Raw genomic sequence first — 25,225 nt, forward strand, 5'->3', positions numbered from 1 at the left:
CTAAGGCCTCTAGGTCATTTAAACCCTAATTGGCCGAGACTCATCAGTGTTTAAATTTGCTTCAAATAGCCTAAAAGCATAGGAAGTCATACAAGTTTTATAGCATGTATAAAGACAAGCATAATAAACATACATGTGAATTGTGTCTTAGGCTTCCTAGGTTTCTTTCCTTTTTCTTTTATTTTTCCTCATGGCCGAAACCTACCAATCTCTAAACTAGGTTTTAAGTGGCCTAAAGCATGGAAAACCTAAGTAAGTTTTATGGCAAAAATTACTAAGAACATCATATATAAATTTGGTTCATAAACGAGCTAGGACCCTTGTGATCTTACATGTCATATATCATGTAACTAAATTCTCTATACCCTAATTAAGCATGAGAGCATTAAACAACTTTCATATCTTAATATCACAGAGGTCTTGAGCATGTTAAAATTTTGTTTAAGCTTTTCTAAGTTATCCATCTTATCAAAGCCAAAAATCTTAATGAAGAGTTCATGAATTTCTAGCAATATTCAACATGCAATTGTTTACGAGAACTCTATATTCTATCATATAAACATGGTTACTTAAATTTAAAGGTGTTCCTAACCCTATGCTCTTTTCTTGGCCGAAACATATGAGTGGATTTCTTTTGGTTCCAAGTAACTTTCAAGCAAGAAAAACCAACAAAAGACCCTTAGTAATTCATGGAGGGAATCTTGTACTAGTTTGGTTAAACAATGATTTCCCAAACCTCTTTAAAAAAATTTTGGTCGAAATTCTAGGGTTAGGTACTCCTCTGACCAAGCATCATATAGGTATAAAAACATGAAGGAAAACCTTCCTACATAGCATAGAAAAATATCATGAAATGAGGACTTGTTTAAACCTTCCTAGATTTGAAAACTCTTCTTTGGCCGAATTTTTCTTAAATTCTATTCTAGGTTTTCTAATCCTCATAAAATCCAAAAAGAACATAAAACGCCTTGTACCACAGGTGAGGGGAAGCTTACTTCTTTTTTCTCTTGTGGATCTAAGGTGTGGTGATGGAAGATGTAGCCTCTTCTTCTAGTTCCCTTCCCTTGATTCCCTTGCTAAGTCCTCCTTGTATCTTAGGCTTTCTTAGGAGAAAACCTTGGCTTGGGCCGAAGATGGAGGAGAGGGCACTGAGGGTTCGGTGAGGGAGAGGGAGGATGAGGGAGAATGAGAGAAAAGTAGAATTTTCCCTTTACATCATTTTTTTTTTATATTAAGGGGGAAGAGGTAGCAAAATTGGTTTTTGCTTTCCTTCTCGTTTAACCCATTTTCTATTTTCTTTTACTTATTTTATTTTTATAATTTATTCTCATCATTTATGATGAGAATAAGGGGGAATGAATCCCCTTCATTCTCCATTTAATGTCACGGCAAGAGAGGGAAAAGAGAGAGAAAGGGAGGAACGCAAGTTGGCTTTCTCTTGCTCTTTTCTTGCTTTCTCTTCTTAGATCTTTACTCCTATCTTTATCATGCATTCCCTTTCCTTGCTATCAATATCTTCTCTTTATTCCAATTGGTTTCTACTAATAAATTCTATAAATTATAATATAAGAGGTTCAAGGTTCAATCCTTGACCTCCTCTTCTTTTTATTTCATTTTATTTCTTTTTGCTTCAACTTACTTCTTATTATTTTTCTAAGGCAAAATTCATCATTCTCTTATTTATCTTAAAAGCTTAGTGGGTGTTACAGCTTGGCCTAAGTCAAAGTACATACATTGACAAGGTACTCCTTCGGTTTGCCATGTAGAATTCCAAGAAGTGATTTTTGCCGATGTCACATGGCGTGAGTCTTTCAAAGACTCAAGGTCCCTCTTCTAGAGAGGAGAGAGAAACTGCATGGATCAGATCTCTTATGCCTCAGCCATAGGGTCTATCATGTACGCCATGCTATGTAGTCGACCTGATGTCTCGTATGTTTTGAGCATGACGAGCAGATACCAGCCAGATCCTGGTGAAAGTCACTGGATAGCGGTCAAGAATATTCTTAAGTACTTATGAAGGACTAAAGAATATTTCTTGATATACGGAGGCAATGATGAGCTAACTGTAAAGGGTTACAGTGATACCAGCTTCCAGACCGATCAGGATGATTAAAGATCACAGTCGAGGTTCGTGTTTTGCTTGAATGGTAGTGCTATGAGCTGGCAATGTTCACAGCAGTTCTACAACGTTTCCATCTCATTCGAGAGATTATCGATAGAGGAGATGTGAAGATTTGCAGAGAACCTACAGAGGCTAACATCACAGATCCCTTGACCAAGGCTTTGGCACAGAGAAAGCATGATGGTCACACTAGATCATTAGGCCTTAGAGCCTATACAGATTGGCACTAGTGCTAGTGGGAGATTGTTAGTTAGAGCCCTAGAGTCAATCATTTAATGATTGTATGGACTCATGTATATCATATTTTTGTATATATATTAAGGCATTTGGTTTTGGTTATTATGCTTATTTGTATTAGTGCCAGATAAAATAAGTATAGTAACGTCCTTGAGTAGAAGGTTCTTACCTATATCAATCGATTGGTTGAATCGATAGTGAGATGATATAGGGAACACTACTCTAAATCATTCCTAGTCAAGTATTAACATTCAGGGACAATGTTAATACAATAAGACTAGCATGTAGGTCAGCTCGATGACTTGATCTCACAAGTCATGGATATAGAGATATCAAGCTGACACATGGGTATGCATTAGAGAATGTATACTGAATGACCCACCATGAGAAAGTATCATGGATCGTTATATGAGTGTCATATACTTTTGTTGGTTGCTACTCGGAAAACCTAAAGGTTCCACTATACAAAAATTTTGTACATAGGTCTGAACCTTTTCCTAGCAACCATGTGTTCTTTTAAATTAAATTTTGGATCACCTGCGGAACTTAACACGTTTGATCCAAAACTTAATCTATTTGTTCTTTTAGGTTTAGACTTGGATCTCCTGCGGAACTTAACACATTCGACCCAAATCACCTTAAGTTATTAATTCCATTAAATATTAATTTCCATAATTGGTTCCCAGTACTGACGTGGCGAGGCACATGGCCTTCTTGGATATGGGAGCAACCACCACCGACTAGACAAAACCTTTTATAGAAATCTAATATTTAATTTCCTCAAATAACTTTAGGTTAACCGAAAAGAACAATCAAATCACAAGGATAAAATAAAACAAAAGAACACAACATCGAAATAACATATTCGAAATACTAAATCGTATGCCTCTTGTATTTGGTATTATTTCCATAAATAACTAGTATGATGCGGAAAAGGAAAATACTAGTTATTTCTTGTAAAAAGACCTCTTGATCTTCTACCGTATTCCTCTTCTAACCTCGGACGTTGTGTGGGCAATGATCTTTCGAGATGAGAAACCACCAACCACCTTCTTCTCCTCCTAGCTAGGTTCGGCCACAAAGAAAGAAGCTTCACCAAGGACGAAAATCAAAACACTAACCAAGCTCCAAGAGATGCTAGCTTTCTCTCCTTCTTCTTCTTCTTCTCCAAGTAGTATCCGGCCACCACGAGAGCTCCAAGGGAAGAGAGGGGTTCGGCCACCACAAGAGGAAGAGAGGGAGAAGATGGCCGGCCATACCAAGGAACAAAAGAGGGAGAAAAAATAATAGAGGTTGTATCTCATGAAGGCACCCTCACCCCTTCTTTTATATTCCTTGGCCTAAGCAAATTAGGAAATTTAATTACAATAAAAATTTTCTTAATTTCCTTGACAACAATTAATTAAGAAAAATTAAATAAACTTTTCTTAATCAATGTGTATGGCCGGCCACAACATGGAGCAATTAAGGAAAAAAATTTTCACAAGAAAAATTAAAATTTCCTTATTTGCTTCCGGAAAAATTTTAAAAATAAAATTTTTCATATTAATCTCTTCATGGTTGATCAAAAGAAATTTCCATAATTTTAATTTCTTATCATGTGAATAATTTTTAAAGAGAAAATAAAAACTCTCTCCAATCTACAAATTAGGAAAGTGATCTATTCTCTCTCCTTTAATTCTTTTGTAGATCTTTTACAAGAGAGATAATTTAATTTTAATTCTCTTTAATAAATTATATCTTCCACATAATAAAAATTAAAATTAAAATCCCTTTTTAATTTAATTTGGCCGGCCCCTCTAGCTTTAGTTCAAGCTAGGGCCGGCCACCCAATTTTATACCTAGGCCGGCCCGCCCTAGCTTGGTTCCCAAGGTAGCTTGGTCGGCCCCCTATTGGTGGGTATAGAAGGTGGGTATAGGTGGGTATAGTACTCTATAAATAAGAGGCTACGATAGGGACCGAGAGGAGGAATTGGTTTTGGTCTCCCGATAAAATTAAGCATCCCGTGTTCGCCCCGAACACACAACTTAATTTTATCAATGATAATTCATTCCACTAGAGAACTATCATTGAACTACCGCACCAATCCCAAATTACATTTTTGGGCTCCTACTTATTATGAGTGTGTTAGTCTCCCTGTGTTTAAGATATCGAATGTCCACTAATTAAGTGAGTTACCGACAACTCATTTAATTAATATCTTTGTCCAAGAATAATACCACTCAACCTTATCATCATGTCGGACTAAGTCCACCTGCAGGATTTAACATGATAATCTTTATGAGCTCATCTTGGGGACATTATCAACCTAGATAGCTAGGACACAGTTTCCTTCTATAATCAACAACACACACTATAAGTGATATCATTTCCCAACTTATCGGGCTTATTGATTCATCGAACTAAATCTTACCCATTGATAAATTAAAGAAATAAATATCAAATATATGTGCTTGTTATTATATTAGGATTAAGAGCACACACTTCCATAATAACTGAGGTAATTGTTTCTTTATAAAGTTAGTATAAAAGAAACGACCTCTAATGGTCCTACTCAATACACTCTAAGTGTACTAGTGTAATTAGATAGTTAAGATAAACTAATTCCTAATTACTCTACGACCTTCTAATGGTTTGTTCCTTTCCATTTTGGTCGTGAGCTACTGTTTATAATTTATAAGGTACTGATAACATCATCTTCTGTATGTGACACCACATACTATGTTATCTACAATATAAATTAATTGAACAACTACAAGCAAATGTAGATTATTTGACCAAATGTGATTCTCTATTCAAAACAAATGTTTACAAAAGCTTAGGCTTTCAGTATACACTCCAACAATCTCCCACTTATACTAATGACTAAGCTGCCATATCTTCTGCCAAACATCTGATTCCCATTCCTTCCACATGCCGATCGAAAGCTTTCGCCGGAAGGGCCTTAGTGAAAGGATCTGCCAGGTTATCCGCTGATGCAATCTTGGCGATGCCAACTTCTCCTCGCTTCACGATATATCGTATCAGGTGGTACTTGCGCTCTATATGTTTACTTGCCTTATGAGCTCATGGTTCCTTCAAGTTTGCAACTGCACCGCTATTATCACAATAAATTGTGATGATTTTGGGCAAACCAAGAATCACATCTAAGTCAATTAGAAAGTTCCTGAGCCATACTGCTTCTTTAGCTGCCTCAGAGGCTGCAAACGCATTTCTGCTTAACACTCCTCCATGAAATGGCTCCACCTCATAAAGTAAACACATAGCCTGATGTAGACTTACTGTTGTCCCTATCTGATTGGAAATCTGAATCCGTGTAACCCAAAGGGAGCAAATCGTCTGCTTGGTAAACTAGCATATAATCTCTAGTCCTTCTCAGGTACTTTAATATATGCTTTACCACAGTCCAATGTCCTTGTCCAAGGTTACTCTGGTATCTGCTAACCATTCCCACGGCAAAACAAATATTAGGTCTCGTACATAGCATTGCATACATAAGGCTTCCTACAGCCGAAGCATAAGGAACTGCTTTCATGTCTTCTATCTCCTTTGATATCTTTAGGGGCATCTCTTTAGATAGAGCTATTCCATTTCTAAAAGGTAAGAAACCTTTCTTGGAATCCTGCATGCTAAAACGAGCAAGGATTGTATCTATATACGAAGCTTGGGTCAGACACAACATTCTTTTCTTGCGATCCCTTATTACTTTGATCCCAAGAATGTGTGCACACTCTCCCAAGTCCTTCATATCAAATTGTTTGGACAACCATACCCTTACGTCTGATAATACCTTGACATTGTTGCCAATTAACAAAATATCATCTACGTATAGTACAAGAAATACCACCACGTTTTCGTTACACTTCTTATATACACAAGACTCATCCGGACTTTGAATAAATCCATATGACTGGATTACTTCATTAAACCGGATGTTCCAAGATCTTGAAGCTTGCTTCAGTCCATAAATGGACCGATTGAGCTTGCACACTAGACGCTCTTTGCCTTTTTCAATGAACCCTTCTGGTTGCTTCATATGGATGTTCTCTTCAAGACTTCCATTAAGGAAAGCTGTCTTGACATCCATTTGCCAAATCTCATAATCCATATGAGCAGCAATGGACAAGAGTATCCGGATAGACTTAAGCATGGCTACCGGTGAAAAAGTTTCCTCATAATCGATTCCCTCTTTCTGAGTATACCCTTTCGCAACAAGCCTAGCTTTGAAGGTTTCTACCTTCCCGTCTGTCCCTCTTTTCCTTTTGTAAATCCACTTGCATCCAACGGCTTTTATACCATCAGGTGGTTCTACAAGCTCCCATACCTTATTAGAGTACATGGACTCTATTTCAATATTCATCGCCTTTTGCCAAGATGCTGCATCTATATCTTGGAGTGTTTCGTCATATGTTCGGGGATCAGGTTCATGTTTACCTGGTACCAAGTCCGAAGACTCTCCCAAAAACATGAATCTATCAGGCTGCCTCACAACCCTCCCACTACGACGAGGCACCGTCTGTGGTTGTGTATCATGTGTGACACGTGTTGCAGTCTCTTGTGGTACTTCATCTTGTACTGTTGGTACTAAGGTAGACGTGTCCTCTCTTAGTTCTTCTAAAACAATTTTGCTACTGGGCTTGTGATCCATTATATAGTCTTCTTCTAAAAAATGGGCATTGGTGCTAACAATGACCTTCTGGTCTTTAGGACTATAAAATAAACCACCTTTCGTTCCTTTGGGATATCCCACAAATACGCGAACTTCTGTACGAGATTCTAACTTATCAGCATCTGGTTTCAGCACATGTGCTGGACTACCCCAAATCCGAATATGTCTTAGACTGGGTTTTCGCCCATTCCACAATTCTATGGGAGTAGAAGAAACTGATTTAGAAGGTACTGTTGGAGGATCGGTGGCCGGCTTGAAGGGGGGTTGGATAGACGGCACCCCCAAATCTCGCTTTCTACACTATTGTTAGTATGCGCAGCGGAAATCTAATACTAACTACAAATAATAATACAAAGAAAGCTTAAGACAAGAATGAGAAATGCAAACCAAGCTAACACGTTCGTTTAACGTGGTTCGGAGATGATGCTCCTACTCCACGGCTGTCCGTAAGGTGGACGATCCCGATCCTTCGGTGGATTAGCCCCCGGCAAACTTCCGGCTACTCAAGCAACTCCTTGTGGGTGGAGAACCCTCACCACAACACCAACCAAGAACACTTGGACACAAGAGACCTTGAGCACTTTGGTGACTACTAATTAGGCTTTAACCAAGTCTAATTTCGTCGCCTTGGCCAGCCATACCAAGCTCCTTCTTATAGAGCTTGGAACAAATCAGAACCTGATTTGCCCGTTACCAGTCGACTGGTCCTTGCACCAGTCGACTGATGCCAGCCCAACGGCTATCTCAACGGCTCACATATCGATCGTCCATACACGATCGCTATAGTACGCCACAAGATGCGCTACGATGCGCTACAAGAATCGCATAAGCGCACAAAAACCCTAAAATTAGGATTTTACCCAGTACAATCTCTCATGCACTCGACCCTCACGACTCACTTGACTCTTCTTTGCAGCCTTGACCTCTTGCCTTCAAGCTTACTTCCTTTGGCTCTCGGATGCATCCAAGCCCGCGGCTTGTCCCAATGCCATCCTTCGCGTATGCCTCAAGTCGCTTCCCTTGTCCTTGTTGCCTTGTCCACGGTCCTCGGATGCTCCATCCTTCACCGGACCAGAAGTCACATGTGTCACCTGCAGTCCTGCACAACTCAAGTACACATATCAAATAACAAGGGTAAACCTAACTTAAACCCTTTGCCCAAACACCAAAACACATGGTCCCGCGGACCATTGGGATTGCTCCAACAATCTCCCCTTTTTTGGTGTTTGGCAATACGTTTAAGTTAGGGAAAACATATAGCAAATAAACATGCTAAAAACAATGGACTTACGATGCCAAGGCTACACACTTGGACTTACTCCGCCGAATGGACTTACGTTGCCAAGGCTACACACTTGGCAACCGCCGAATGCACGTACATTGCCAAGGCTACACCTATGCTCCCCCAATGAGCTAGGATTTTTACAACGGGCTTTTTAAGAACCTATCCCAAGGCTCCCCCTATGCAAAAGGACTAAGGTTTTCCCAACTAAACCTTACTTCTCCCCCTTTGCCTAACATCCAAAAAGTTCTCCAACAATATCCCAATTGTTGAAAACTTATCATCCAAACTGACCCTAAACTCATGTATTAATCCCCCTTGGATCCCATACATCTAAGTGAGTTGACATGGTCACAAACCAATGCTGAAAACAGTTTCAGACTGGTATCAGTCGACTGCCCCAAGTGCCAGTCGACTGCCCCCTTCGACAGAATCTTACAGAAGCATTCTGTGGTCGAAATCTACTGTTACCAGTCGACTGGTATCATCATCAGCCTTTTCAGGCCAACTTCAGAAATGCACCAGAAATTCCCTAGACCTCCAAAAATTCCCAAATTTTGTGGAGAGGTCTATTGTACCCTTGTCTACTTGGGAAAAATACATTACAAAATGTATCTATCACCAATCCCAAGATTGACACAAAATCCAAAACTAGCTAAATGGTTCAATTGAACCTTGACCTAAAGTCCTAGTTTTGGCTTCCTTTTGATGTATTTGCCCATACCAACCCACAATGCATCCCTAGCATTGGTTTATATGGCATCTATACATCCAAAACCAATTATCATGCAATATGACCCCAATTGTCATATTTCTTGCATGAAACACAAACCATGTGTGCCAATTCCCTAGGTTTGAGACTCAAGTTCGTCTCTAAACCACTTGGCACACTCCATGGCTCCTCTAGACCCCCAAGTAGAACCCACCTGAGATCCATTGGCCATGGGTCCCAAATTGACTCTTTGAACTCCCCCTAGAGCTCTTAACCTTAGCCACCTCCCTAGGTGACTCATCCACAATGACTAGGCCACATCGGTGCACCTCCGGTGACACTTGGCCTACAAACCTAACTTTCTTAACCTTTGACACCTTGTCCTTGGTTAATTTCTTCTTACCATTAAATGGCTTTTCCTTGCCATTTATTGACTTCTCCTTGCTATAGTCATATGCAACCCTAGCATAAGACTTTCCCTTAGCTTTGGAGGACTCTCCCTTGCCATGATCATTTGCCGCCCTAGCATATGAACTCTCATTGGCCTTGGAGGGACTAGATCGGTATCCCAATCACGATCTATCATTGTTGGGTCTTTGGCTACCCAACACCATCCTTAATTCCTTAGATCCAACATTGAATCTCTTAAGGAATTGTTCTAACTTATCAAGCTTTCCCCTTAAAGCTTGATTCTCCTTCTCTAGGTTTCTAACCCTAGAGTTAATTTGTCCAAATTGGACATTCCTAGACCTACCCTTCCTAGGCATGTGTCTCCCCTTCTTAGGATTAATGCCTTGGGTCTCCTTAGGTCTACCATTTCTAGGTTTTTCATGAATTGGCCTCCTAGGGTTTTGATCTACATTAACCCTATTCCTATCATGATACTTAAATCCAAAATTTTGCATGGGCATATAATGATTAACATTATTTTTCCTAACATGCATGGAGGAGTTTAAATTTGAATTAACCTTCAAGTTAGGGTATACCTCCCTTACCCTTGAAGCTCCCCCTTGACTCTTGCTTCTCTTCTTCTCCCATTTCTTTAGATGCGCAAGCTTCTTGATTTCCCCTTTCTTGGGGCATTTGGTGTGGTAGTGTCCAAGTTCTCCACACGTGAAGCATCTAATGCGCATTTTCCTTCTTTGGGCTTCTTCATTCCTACAACCCTTGTTAGTGTCTAAAATAACTTGATTGGGTTTAGGAGTTACCTTCTTCTTACCCAATGGACACCTACTCTTGTAGTGTCCCTTCTCATTGCACCCGAAGCACACAATGTGAATTTTTGAATTTGCTTCGGTGGAGGTGCTCACTAGGTTGACTTCTTCCAAGATTTCTTCTTCATTCATCTTGGACTCTTCTTCAACCCTTGAGGATGTTGATGATGCCTCATCTTCCTTCTCCTCCTCGGATGTTGAGTGTGGCTCAACTTCCGTTTGCTCCTTCTCCTCTTCTTGAGCTACTAAGCCCATCTCAATGGGTTCTTCTTCCTCTTGTGTAGGTTTAGGTTCTTCTTGTAGAACCATCTTCACCTTGCTCCACAACTCATGAGCGTTCTCATATTTACCTACATCACTTATCACATTAGGAGGCAATAAATCAATTAAAATTGCTATTACCTTTGAGTTTGCCTCCGATCGTGAGGTTTGCTCTTCCGTCCAATGTCGTGTTCGGAGCTTCTTTCCTTTCTTGTCCTTTGGGACTTTGAATGGCTCTTTGACCACCATCATTATGTCCCAATCTGTATTGAAGAAAACCTCCATCCTCATCATCCAATACATGATGTCCCCAAGGCTTCCTCCTTCAAATTTTGGAGGGACAATAAACCCGGCCATCTTGTGCTTCCTTGGCGGTTAGTCCAACGGAGAGCGTCCTCGCTCTGATACCACTTGTTGGAGGATCGGTGGCCGGCTTGAAGGGGGGTTGGATAGACGGCACCCCCAAATCTCGCTTTCTACACTATTGTTAGTATGCGCAGCGGAAATCTAATACTAACTACAAATAATAATACAAAGAAAGCTTAAGACAAGAATGAGAAATGCAAACCAAGCTAACACGTTCGTTTAACGTGGTTCGGAGATGATGCTCCTACTCCACGGCTGTCCGTAAGGTGGACGATCCCGATCCTTCGGTGGATTAGCCCCCGGCAAACTTCCGGCTACTCAAGCAACTCCTTGTGGGTGGAGAAACCTCACCACAACACCAACCAAGAACACTTGGACACAAGAGACCTTGAGCACTTTGGTGACTACTAATTAGGCTTTAACCAAGTCTAATTTCGTCGCCTTGGCCGGCCATACCAAGCTCCTTCTTATAGAGCTTGGAACAAATCAGAACCTGATTTGCCCGTTACCAGTCGACTGGTCCAGTCGACTGATCCATACACCAGTCGACTGGTCCATACACCAGTCGACTGCTACAGTACGCTACAGTAACTGCTACAGTGCGCTACAGTAACTGCTACAGTGCCGCTACAGTAAAACCCTAAAATTAGGATTTTACTCCGAGTACAATCTCTCATGCACTCGTACCCTCACGACTCACTTGACTCTTCTTTTGCAGCCTTGACCTCTTGCCTTCAAGCTTACTTCCTTTGGCTCTCGTCCCTCGGATGCATCCAAGCCCGCGGCTTGTCCCAATGCCATCCTTCGCGTATGCCTCGAAGTCGCTTCCCTCGGCCCTTGTCCTTGCTGCCTTGTCCACGGTCCCTCGGATGCTCCATCCTTCACCGGACCCGAAGCCGTCAACCTGAGTCACATGTGTCACCTGCAGTCCTGCACAACTCAAGTACACATATCAAATAACAAGGGTAAACCTAACTTAAACCCTTTGCCCAAACACCAAAACACATGGTCCCGCGGACCATTGGGATTGCTCCAACAGGTACTAAGTTTAGTACGTATACTGTTGTTTCCAGAGCATATCCCCAAAACGAATTTGGTAATTCTGAATAACTCATCATCGATCTAACCATCTCCATAAGAGTCTTATTCCTTCGTTCTGCCACACCATTCTGTTGGGGTGTTCCAGGTGCAGACAATTGGGATTGAATCCCGACTTCTGATAAGTAATTCCTAAACTCTCCTAAGAGGTATTCGCCACCACGATCAGACCGTAGTGTCTTGATACTTTTACCTAGTCGTTTCTCCACATCAGCCTTGTATTCTTTGAACTTATCAAAGCACCCGGACTTGCGACGCATTAGGTAAATGTATCCGTATCTTGAATAATCATCTATAAAAGAGACGAAATATTCAAAACCACCTCTTGCCTGGACAGACATAGGACCACACAAATCAGAATGAACCAATTCTAACACTTCTTTGGCTCTATACCCCTTGGCCTTGAACGGCCTTTTGGTCATTTTACCTTCCAAGCAAGATTCACAAGTTGGAAAATTTTCCAACTCTAATGAACTCAAAAGTCCATCGGCTATAAGCCTCTGAATCCTACTTAAGTTAATATGACCAAGCCTTAGATGCCAAAGATTTGCTTGGTTCATTTCCGAAGGTTCTTTTCTCTTATTAGAGTTAGAAGATGAGTTATAAATTTCCATGTTTTGCTTTGTGGAAGAAATTGGATTTAAAATATACAAATTGCCAACTAATGCACCAGAATAGATAATCACTTTATTTCTTTTAATAACTACATCGTTACTGAAAGAAACTGAATATCCATCTAAAAACAGTTTAGAAACTGAAATTAAATTCTTTCTAAAGCTGGGTACATAAAGACAATTTCTTAAAACCAAATTTTTATTTCTACTAAAAGATAAGTAGACGTCTCCCACTGCAACAGCTGCCACCTTAGTAGCATTGCCCAAGTAGACGGTAATCTCTCCTTCAGATAGTCGTCGGGTTTCCTGGAACCCGTGCAAGGAATTGCAGACATGATCAGTCGCTCCCGTATCTACACACCAGGTGCTGGTAGATAACACCGCTAAACATGTTTCAACAACTAGAGCAAGAGATTTACCTTTGTTTTGATTCCTACGAGGACAGTCCGCCTTCCAATGCCCTGACTGCTTGCAGATGAAGCACTTGCCTTTCGGCTTCTTCACTCCAGCTTTAAATCCTGTACTCTGAGATTTATTCACCTTCTTTGCTGAGCCAACTTGCTTCTTCTTCTTCTTTCCTTTCGGTTTAAAAGTAGAACCATTTTCAGCATAGTGAATCTGAGAATTATGGCGAAATAATCCTTCTACTGCCTGGAGTTCTGTCAGTAGTTCCGCTAATGAATATATCCTCTTATTCATATTATAGTTTAGGCGGAACTGCTCAAAACTTCTAGGTAGTGTTTGGAGGATCATATCGATCTGGGTTTCCCCATCAATTTCACCTCCAAGGATTTGTATTTCGTTCAGATAAGCCATCATCTTTAGGATATGATCCCTCACAGGAGTACCCTCTTGCATGGTGGCTGTCATTATCTTTCTCATGGCTTCTTGTCTAGAAGCCCTGTCTTGATGACCAAATAGTTCCTTGAGATTGTTCATGATATCATAAGCTGTTGGTAAATCTTGATGCTGATGTTGCAATACATTTGACATTGAAGCCAAAATGTAACACTGCGCCATCTCATCAGCTTTTACCCATTTCTTATGATATTCAATCTCCTCTTGGGTAGATTCACCATTGGGTGCATCAGGGCAAGTCTCAGTCAGTACAAATTTATAGCTTTCAGCAGTAAGAACAATATCCCGGTTTCTTTTCCAATCTATGTAGTTAGGTCCAGTAAGCCTATTATGTTGTAGTATGATGGACAGTGGGTTGAAAGTCATCCTAAGAATCACAAATAACTTTTGGTCAGGACTCTAAATTTAGAATAATATTGATTCCTCAAACAATACTATTTTAAATTAACCAACGCCTCAAAACACCGTGAATTTTGTATGCCACGTTAGTGTGGACGTATACAAATTCAACATTTGTAAAAGGAGGGTTTTAACCCATTAATTTTATTATCTTGTCAACCTAACTTTTTGACAAATAAAATTAATAGTTGGTATCATTTGATCACAAAAATAATAGAAGTGACTCCGATGGGGAGGATACTATTATATGTGTCTAAGTGTATACCATTACTTGACACTAAGTCCATTAATAAGATTATGCCCCTTCCGTTGGGGAAGATCACACGCTCTTAATTAACTTCCTATAGTCATCCAAAAATGGAAGTTTGTCCTAGTGATCCACAAACAAGCTCATCCTTTATGGAGGAAGGCACTCAGAGCCAACGCGCAAGCTTGTTTGCATCACTTACAAACCAGTAATGGAGACCATGGGATTTACTTAAAAATCCCTCTCCCACTTAGTTATTTATAAATGAGGAATTTTAACTATGCTAGCCTACTAAACAAGTATACTAACATGCACACACAGCACAATATAAAAGCAATAAATAGAAAAATCTAATTTTCAACTATTATGGCTTTTATCTTTGGTTGTCCTCCGTGTGTTGTCATCCCAAGCTGCTGCCATATTTAGCCACCGCCACTGGGTCTAGCTGTCGCATCCATCTTGTTCCTTATTCCGCTGCGCTTCTGGTCCTTCGAGAGTTCCACGCTTTACAAGATTCGATTTGCGACATAAATAGAATTTTACAATTTTTGATCCTATATTCCATAAAAGGAATTTACATGTATCTAGATCAAAAATAAAATCCTAATAAAACTAAATACAGCTCCTGCTGTATTTTATAACACAATCATGCACACGCAAATAAATGCCCTTGACATGTCCAAGGGTCCAATCACACACATAATAATTAAAAGTCATAATAGTTGGATCCTGCATCCAAAGAGTTAGCATATCCTACTATTATCCTGCCTAAATTATGTATGACCTGTGCATAATTATTCTAAATACCAAATACACAGAGGCAAAAACCTAGCTCTGATACCAATTGTTGGTTGCTACTCGGAAAACCTAAAGGTTCCACTGTACAAAAATTTTGTCCATAGGTCTGAACCTTTTCCTAGCTACCATGTGTTCTTTTAAATTAAATTTTGGATCGCCTGCGGAACTTAACACGTTTGATCCAAAACTTAATCTATTTGTTCTTTTAGGTTTAGACTTGGATCTCCTGCGAAACTTAACACGTTCGACCCAAATCACCTTAAGTTATTAATTCCATTAAATATTAACTTCCATAATTGGTTCCCAGTACTGACGTGGCGAGGCACATGGCCTTCTTGGATATGGGAGCAACCACCACTGACTAGACAAAACCTTTTATAGAAATCTAATATTTAATTTCCTAAAATAACTTTAGGTTAACCGAAAAGAACAATCAAATCACAAGGATAAAATAAAAAAAAAGAACACAACATCGAAATAACATATTCGAAATACTAAATCGTATGCCTCTTGTATTTGGTATTATTTCCATAAATAACTAGTATGATGCGGAAAAGGAAAATACTAGTTATACCTTGTAAAAAGACCTCTTGATCTTCTACCGTATTCCTCTTCTAACCTCGGATGTTGTGTGGGCAACGATCTTCCGAGATGAGAAACCACCAACCACCTTCTTCTCCTCCTAGCTAGGTTCGGCCACAAAGAAAGAAGCTTCACCAAGGACGAAAATCAAAACACTAACCAAGCTCCAAGAGATGCTAGCTTTCTCTCCTTCTTGTTCTTCTTCTCCAAGTAGTATCCGGCCACCAACAAGGGAAGTGAGGGGTTCGGCCACCACAAGAGGAAGAGAGGGAGAAGATGGCCGGCCACACCAAGGAACAAAAGAGGGAGAGAAAATAATAGAGGTTGTATCTCATGAAGGCACCCTCACCCCTTCTTTTATATTCCTTGGCCTAAGCAAATTAGGAAATTTAATTACAATAAAAATTTCCTTAATTTCCTTGACAACAATTAATTAAGAAAAATTAAATAAACTTTTCTTAATCAATGTGTATGGCCGGCCACATCATGGAGCAATTAAGGAAAAAAATTTTCACAAGAAAAATTAAACTTTCCTTATTTGCTTCCGGAAAAATTTTAAAAATAAAATTTTTCATATTAATCTCTTCATGGTTGATCAAAAGAAATTTCCATAATTTTAATTTCTTATCATGTGAATAATTTTTAAAGAAAAAATAAAAACTCACTCCATTCTACAAATTAGGAAAGTGATCTATTCTCTCTCCTTTAATTCTTTTGTAGATCTTTTACAAGAGAGATAATTTAATTTTAATTCTCTTTAATAAATTATATCTTCCACATAATAAAAATTAAAATTAAAATCCCTTTTTAATTTAATTTGGCCGGCCCCTCTAGCATGGGTTCAAGCTAGGGCCGGCCACCCAATTTTATACCTAGGCCGGCCCTAGCTTGGTTCCCAAGCTAGCTTGGTCGGCCCCCTATTGGTGGGTATAGAAGGTAGGTATAGGTGGGTATAGTACTCTATAAATAAGAGGCTACGATAGGGACCGAGAGGAGGAATTGGTTTTGGTCACCCGATAAAATTAAGCATCCCGTGTTCGCCCCGAACACACAACTTCATTTTATCAATGATAATTCATTCCACTAGAGAACTATCATTGAACTACCGCACCAATCCCAAATTACATTTTTGGGCTCCTACTTATTATGAGTGTGTTAGTCTCCCTGTGTTTAAGATATCGAATGTCCACTAATTAAGTGAGTTACCGACAACTCATTTAATTAATATCTTTGTCCAAGAATAATACCACTCAACCTTATCATCATGTCGAACTAAGTCCACCTGCAGGGTTTAACATGATAATCTTTATGAGCTCATCTTGGGGACATTATCAACCTAGATAGCTAGGACACAATTTCCTTCTATAATCAACAACACACACTATAAGTGATATCATTTCTCAACTTATCGGGCTTATTGATTCATCGAACTAAATCTCACCCATTGATAAATTAAAAAAATAAATATCAAATATATGTGCTTGTTATTATATTAGGATTAAGAGCACACACTTCCATAATAACTGAGGTAATTATTTCTTTATAAAGTCAGTATAAAAGAAACGACCTCTAATGGTCCTACTCAATACACTCTAAGTGTACTAGTGTAATTAGATAGTTAAGATAAACTAATTCCTAATTATACTACGACCTTCCAATGGTTTGTTCCTTTCCATTTTGGTCGTGAGCTACTGTTTATAATTTATAAGGTACTGATAACATCATCTTCTGTATGTGACACCACATACTATGTTATCTACAATATAAATTAATTGAACAACTACAAGCAAATGTAGATTATTTGACCAAATGTGATTCTCTATTCAAAACAAATGTTTACAAAACCTTAGGCTTTCAGTATACACTCCAACAACTTTCTCATGTTGCTATTAGTATGACTATTAGTCCTTTGACCTGAAGTCACCATGGATCCCTACATAAGGAGTTATATACTTTGGTTTCGTCAAACGTCACCCGTAACAGGGTGGACTATAAAGGTGATTACTGGGTATGTAACAAATTATGCAGAGGGATGTGAGTGATGTAGATGGGATCTATCCCTCCCATATGACGGGAGCGGCATCAATATTCTTGATAGAGTTAGACCACGAAGTGTATGACCATGCCCAAATGATTCAACATTAGATGTTGAACTCATTTGATCGAGTGAGTCTACTTGGAGTTCAAGATTTAGATTAATTAGAGGATGACACGGTCTATACCTCACATTGATCAATCTATATGTCTAGGATAGAAGGACAATGTCACACATTGTGAGAAGTCACAATTAGTAGTCACAAGGTGATGTTGGATCTCAACATTCTTGTAACTTGGGTAGTAATGATGTGTTGCTAGATACCGCTCATTACTTATGCTCCTAAATGAGTTTAGGGGCATTGCCAACGTTACAAGAACCTATAGGGTTACACACTAAGGACAATTAGATGGAGATTTGGTTCATACGATGAACCAAGAGGATTAGATTCATTTAATGAATCAAATTGGATTAAGAGTAATCCAAATTGGGCTAATTGAGTTAGACTCAAGTTGATTCATGTATTTAATGAGTCTAATTTAGATTATGACTCATTAGATCAATTTAATTTAATGAATTAGATTCATTATATTAAGTTGGCTTGAATCAAATGGTTAGATTAGATCAACCATGAGAGAGATTGAGTCAAGTTTGACTTGACTAGAGAGGAAGAGGAAGAGTCAAGTTTGACTTGACTCTTTGCCACATCATGAGTGAGGTGGCAAGATGTGGACCAATAGTATTATTCCACATCATCTTGCTTTGCCACCTCATGGAGGTTACAAGCCTCCATTGCATTTAATGTGGGTTGGCCACATTAAATGAGTGGAGGTTACTCATTTGCCACATCATTGTGAGGTGGCAAGATGTGGACCAATGGTAATGGTCCACATCTTCATGATGTGCCACATCATAGGAGTTACACAACACCTCTTAATGGCTTCACATTAATTGTGATTAATGTGGAATGGGAGTTACACTCCATGGAGTGGCCGACCACACAAAGGTGGTGAATGAAATTTGATTTTGATTCAAGGCATTCACTCCTTTCTTCTTCCTCAAGCTCTCCCTCTCCCTCTCCTCTTTGCTTGGTCGAATCTCACTAAGGTGCTAGCACACCTTTGTGTGAGGTTTTCTCCACCTACGTGTCCGTGTGGATACTTCTAGAGGACCGACGCTTGATGATCTAGAGATCCGGCAATTCCTTGGACGAGCGGGATAAGCGAAGGGCACGCAACAAGGGTAAAATTCTTAACATGTAGATCTAGGAGTAGATCTAAAAAGGTTTTTCAAACTCGTACTCGTAATTTTCGTTCGGTTTTTCCTTGCATGGATCTACGGCTTTGGGTGATTCGGGGTTTCCGCGAAGCGAAAAGCAATTTTCGCGACGCGAAAAGCGGTTTTCGCGGCCCGAAAAACCCAACATACAAAGTCTCCAAGGATTTATCTTCAATAAAGTTAGATGAATTATTCTGTGAGTTTGAATTACATGAGCAGACTAATGCACAGCCAACCAAGAAGGGGGTTACTTTGGTTGCAAGTACCAGTCGAATGCGCGAACCGAGATCACGACGAAGAACCGAATCAAAGTCGGAAGATGAACTCGACTCAGACGATGAAGACGACAAAGCTATTTCCGATCTAGTAAGGCGCATACAAAAGAGACTCAAACTAAAAAAGATGACTCGAACGAACATGAAGGACAAGAGTGGAGTCACCTGCTACGGCTGTAACCAGAAGGGGCACTACAAGCCAGATTGTCCAAACAAGAAGAAGAGAAAGAAAGCATTAAAGGCAACCTGGTCCGAGTCATCAGACGAATCCGAGACTGATGAAGAAGAACCTAAGAGTTTTTTCGCGTTGCCAATACAAGTAGACATTGACGAAACTGAGTCTGAATTTGAGTCCGAAATTGAGAGCGAGTCAGAAACCAAGTCTGAGCGAAGCCAAGGATCTGCATTCGTTTCCAAAGGACCGAACCCCACTGTAAGTGCCTTACTTGCCGAAACTCAATTAGATGATTTGCAAAAGTTAATTCCTTACTTGCTTAAGAAATTGGCTAAATCCAATGTTCGGGTCAAGTCACTCCAAAAGGAAGTAACAACCCTTAAGGAAGTGACGGACTCGAGTTCTTTAACCGAGCCTATTCGAATTGGAAGTTTAACTCAAGTTCAACAACTTGAGGAAGAAAATTCTAATCTGAAAACTCAAATTAAATAACTCAATGACACGTTGGAACGATTCACTATGGGTTCCAAGAATTTGGATCTGATTCTTGGAAAACAATGAGCCGTTTACAACAAATCCGGACTTGGATTTAAAACCAAGAAAAAATATAAATCATTGTTAGGATGTATACTAAAAGTCTAACTTTTGGTATAAACATTTATCTAGAAATAAGAATCATATTTGTCAAATGTCTACATTTATTTGTTAAATGTAATTTGTTCAATTAATTTATATTGTAGATAACATGGTGTGTGGTGTCACACACAAAGGATCATGTTATCAGTACCTTATAAATTATAAACAGTAGCTCCATATCAAGATGGAAAGGAACAAACCATTGGAAGATCGTAGTGTAATTAGGTATTAGTTTATCTTAACTATATAATTACACTAGTACACTTAGAGTGTATTGAGTAGGACCATTAGCGGTCGTCTCTTTTATACTGACTTTATAAAAGGACAAAGACCTCAGTTATTATGTAAGTGTGTCCTCTTAATCCTAATATAATAACAACCACATATATTTGATATTTATTTCTTTAATTTATCAATGAGTGAGATTTAGTTCGATAAATCAATAAGCCCGATAAGTTGGAAATGATATCACTAATAGTGTGTGTTGTTGATTATAGAAGGAAACTGTGTCCTAGTAATCTAGGTTGATAATGTCCCCAAGAGGAGCTCATAAAGATTGTCATGTTAAACCCTGCAGGTGGACTTAGTCCGACATGACGATAAGGTTGAGTGGTATTACTCTTGGACTAAGATATTAATTAAATGAGTTGTCAGTAACTCACTTAATTAGTGGACATTCGACATCTTAAACACAGGGAGACTAGCACACTCATAATAAGAAGGAGCCCAAAATGTAATTTGAGATTGATACGGTAGTTCAATAATAGTTCTTTAGTGGAATGAATTATTATTGATGAAATTAAGTTGTGTGTTCGGGACGAACACGGGATGCTAATTTCACTGGAGACAAACCACCTCCTCTCATCCCTCGTAGCCTCTTGTATGTAGATTATACCCACCACATACCCACCTTCTTACCCATTCTTTAGGGGCCGACCAAGATAGCTTGGAGTCCAAGCTAGGGCCGGCCAAAGGCATGGTTCATGTGCACATAAGGTGGCCGGCCCTAGCTTGAAGCCAAGCTTAGGTGGCCGGCCACATCATATTAAAAAGGGATTTTTTATTAAAATTATTTCTTATGTGGATATCATGTTTTTTGTCACGCCCCCAAAGGAATCTCTGCCAGACAAAAATCCGGCAACATCTCCCCTGTACCGGTGACAATCTGAAGCCTCAATATAAGCAAAATACATCAGCCATATGCGGCTGGAATATTTATGTACACAACCACGCAGTTATAATCACAGCCCACTCGGCTGGAATGAAACAATCACAACCACGCAGTTATATATAAACAGCCCACACGGCCGTACTAAAAACACACCGGAAAAACAATAACGGAAAACTCATACAAAACACATCAACACACTGCTAGCCGGCTAGGCTTCATACAACAACCACAAATATAAATACAACAATAAAACCACAAGATAGCCACATGGCTAAACACAAATACAATGCCAAAAATAATTAAAGGATAAGTCTTCGGATGTGACGTAGGACCCGGTAGACAGGATACTCCAAGCGACACCCCAACCTTCTACCTGAAAATATAAAGGTATACATGCGGTGGTGAGTATAGGTAACTCAGTGGGTAATAGAAAAGATAGTACATGGTAAATAAACATGGAGATCAAAAGTATACAGTCTCAGTAGGGAATAAAGAAACATGAGCATACTACCATAATCAATGCATCTAAACATATCTGACATAAAACCTGACATACAAACTGTACAAACCTCAACCGACATAGTGACAGATACATACCCAATCTGGAATCGACACATGATACAATGATCAGTAAACTCACCAGATCTGCAACAGACGTACCCATGACACCTGTGCAATATAAATACAACTGCATATACATGTAAAATAAATGACATGTATGCAGCATGCAACAACCATATCTAAACAAGTGCAACAACGACAATCACACGCAACTAGTATCTACTAGGTACGATGCAAATATAACCCACGCACTCACGTAAGCCACAGCTAGGTACGATACTCACCTCCACAATCCCTGCTAGGGAGACCTTAGGCTCCTCGCCGTCAGCCAGAGAAGGGCTAAAGGAATCGCAGACAGTGTTAGAGCACAAAGATCAGCAGAGGGCTCGATACTCCCTCTTCCGACCAAATTCGCTGGCGCAAGGGGCGGCGATCTGAGAGTACCACCGCTGAAGGCGACCAGGAGAAAACAAACCAGCGGTGACAACTCTCCAATGGAGACAACGGGTCTGGATCCCCAATGGTTAACGACGATAATATATATATCATCGACGTACAGCCCGCCATCATCCATGCAACCCCCAAATCCACATACGTACTCCACAACATGAGTATAATCATAACGATACCTCCATATATCCCACCAAACACATGTACATCACTACACATGTATAATCAACCAACAATCTCCAATAATCCCACCAGACACATGTACACAGAACATAAGTACAATCAACAGGTATCCACCAGTAAACACATCAGACACGTGTATACAAAACAAACCTACAATCAACACAACTTCTCCCAAAAGTACATAACAAATACGTGTGTACATATGACATGAAATTATACAGTCAACATGATGACTCCTATCACGCATACCAACCTACGTACAATCCACATCATATACCCAATCAGCATGGCAATACCGATAACCCGATAATCCCTACAAGACATACTCTACACATGTAATCACAACAGAGTAGATATCAAGAGTTAAGACTGTATATGAATTAAATAGATTATCATAAGGGTCAAGCATAAGTCTCATGCAGGAAATCAACATACTAACACGATATAAGATAAAGCGGCCTAATCATCCAATAATAACCATGCACTAAGTTTCAAAGAAACTATATAGAGGCAAAGGAAGAAATACCCACCTTTATCTGTAGACCATGTCAGATAAACTAATCCTACGCCGAGACGCTCGTCCCGACTCCAAGTCCTGCAGAAATCAATATATTTATATTTTATTTAGCTAAATTCATATGAATTAAATAGCTAAATAAAATTCCTAACCCAATAAGATCACTCCAATTAAATCTGATCCCTGACTAATCCTCCAAATAATCCTTAACCACCATATCTGATAACCCAACCAACAATCAATCCAATAATCCAAAGAATGATCACATAACATTCTATATCAACCAATCACCATATCCATAAATTCCTACCTAATACAACCCCAATCAATCCAACACATACCAATAACGATCATGTTTAACTCCACCTAATGATCCAAATCCAATACGATAATCAATCCATCCTTAATCCCACTCCTTCTAAAACTAAACATAATCCCCAATCCTTCACTTCGATCCAAACAACCACAAATCACAAAGTCTCCAATATAATATGATACAAATCTTGATTTATCCATCCACAACACAAATGATATCAACCTACAATAACCTATCAACTAAATCATCAAACCATAATCAACTTAACAAATATCCTCATAAATCCTTCAATCTTTCCAACCTAATCTTCAATTCACCTACTAATCCAAACCACGACATCTAATAATCCAACCCATAACTCATCCAATCCATAATCTACTATCAATTTGAGTTAAATCAATACATCTACTCACCACTTATAAATCTAAGCAAGCATAAAACCCTAGATTCCTTATAAAACCAAATTAGCAACCTACTGATGGAAGTAAAAGAGATACATCACTAGAAATTCACTTACCTTAAGATATGGCCACAAATCAAGAGCTCATAGCCCCTACTAACCTCTGTCCACAGCCACCAAGAACTCCTACACCAATTCCTTCCAAGATCAATCCAGGAGATAATTGGACAGCAATGCATTTACTGGAACTCTAATACCAATACCACATTTACCTAAATTGAACCCCTTACCTCTTCAACCGAGAGCTACCAAAGGCCTTAGCCAAAAGAATTGAAGAAGGGCAGTGATCGGCACAGGGGAAGATCCACAATATTGATCCAACTCCTCCTAGTCCAGATCAGATAGCAAGCATCACAAACCATAATTATTCCACAACTAAAATTCGAATCCTTTTCATATAGGAAATTACCTCTATGACTTATTCAAATCTGATGGCACTGTTGTCAAACCAAAGCCGGAGAAACTTGCTACAGCGAAGCTACTGCCGGCTGATCCAATAACTAAATCATCAAATCTTCACATCCCCAAACAAAATGTGAAATCAAAACCATACTAATCCATACTAAGAAAGACTTACCCCTAGACAATATCCTTGATCCCTCTCAGAGGAAATCAAGATGCTACAATGGCAGTGAGCTGGGGCAGAGAAGGAACGCTGATGGCTGGAATTGTCACCATCAAAGGGGCAACAGTGCCTGTGCTCAACCACGATCAATCAAGAGAAACGGCGACCAACCAAAACCAAGAATTGGGAATCAGAGAAATCGCAAAGAAAGCGCAAAAGGCTCAAGAACCCTACTATCACCTGCTCATGCACTCGATTTCCGGCGAGTTCCTGGTATCCCCGGCTAGGGCTGGAAAGACGACCGCCAAATCAGTGCTCGAGTGGTCCGCGCCGAGAATTTGAGATAGTCGGCATCAATCGGGCGAAAGAGGGGAAAGGAGTCGGAGCAAGTGGGAAGAGGCTCCACACCTTGAGAGGGAGAGGGGGGAAGGAGGCTTGGCGTCGGTGATCGGGCGGAGAAATCGCTAGGAGAGGGAAGGGTGTCTCGGGCAGAAGGAATCGGGAAGGAGGAGAAAAATCGGGAAATAAGAGAAAAGAAAATAATAATAAGGAATAAACTTAGTTTTAATTTAATTAACTCTAAGTTTAATCATCAATCAATTCCCATTTAAATGGGTTCCAAACAGGCTTCCTCTGTACCCCGAATCCATCCCTTTAAAACGAATCATACGGACCCCATTTAATTCCCAAAAAAATCCTAAAAATTCCTGAAAAATCTAATAAGATTTTTCGTCTAATAAAATTTTTTTTTTTTACGGCATCTTACATTCTCCCCCACTAATAAAAATTTGGTCCCCAAATTTACTAGTCAACTAGGGGATCCTCATCCAAGGGTAACATCCAAATCACATACTGATGTACCACTCACTTTTAGTACAATGAATGAAACAACATGCCTCTTCTACTACTCCACCCTCGTATCTCTACACTACTATCTAACCCACTGTGGATAAATCAACTACCTTTGTAATCCATAACTCACTATCATCAGATTCTCCAACATCTGTATAGGATACTCAAACTATCCATCAATCTGAGGTTGAAAATCTATACTAAAGCAAAAATCTTAACCCAAAATATGCTAAAACTCGCTCATAATCCATGATGTGAAATCGCAGATCTCCATCCAATACAATACTCAGA

General features: G+C 39.5%; 1 long non-coding RNA gene across 1 annotated transcript; it reads right to left on the reverse strand.

The window, feature by feature from the left end:
- Positions 1-21,342: 21,342 nt before the first annotated feature.
- On the reverse strand, positions 21,343-24,967 carry LOC122053552. Its single transcript, XR_006132233.1, has 7 exons — positions 24,323-24,967; positions 24,095-24,212; positions 23,927-24,005; positions 23,748-23,844; positions 23,575-23,643; positions 22,755-22,819; positions 21,343-21,403 (listed from the first exon to the last, which is right to left on the reverse strand). It is a non-coding gene; the product is annotated as an uncharacterized LOC122053552 (long non-coding RNA).
- Positions 24,968-25,225: the final 258 nt, after the last annotated feature.

Source organism: Zingiber officinale, chromosome 3A (genome assembly GCF_018446385.1).
Source record: "Zingiber officinale cultivar Zhangliang chromosome 3A, Zo_v1.1, whole genome shotgun sequence".
Lineage (NCBI taxonomy): Eukaryota > Viridiplantae > Streptophyta > Magnoliopsida > Zingiberales > Zingiberaceae > Zingiber > Zingiber officinale.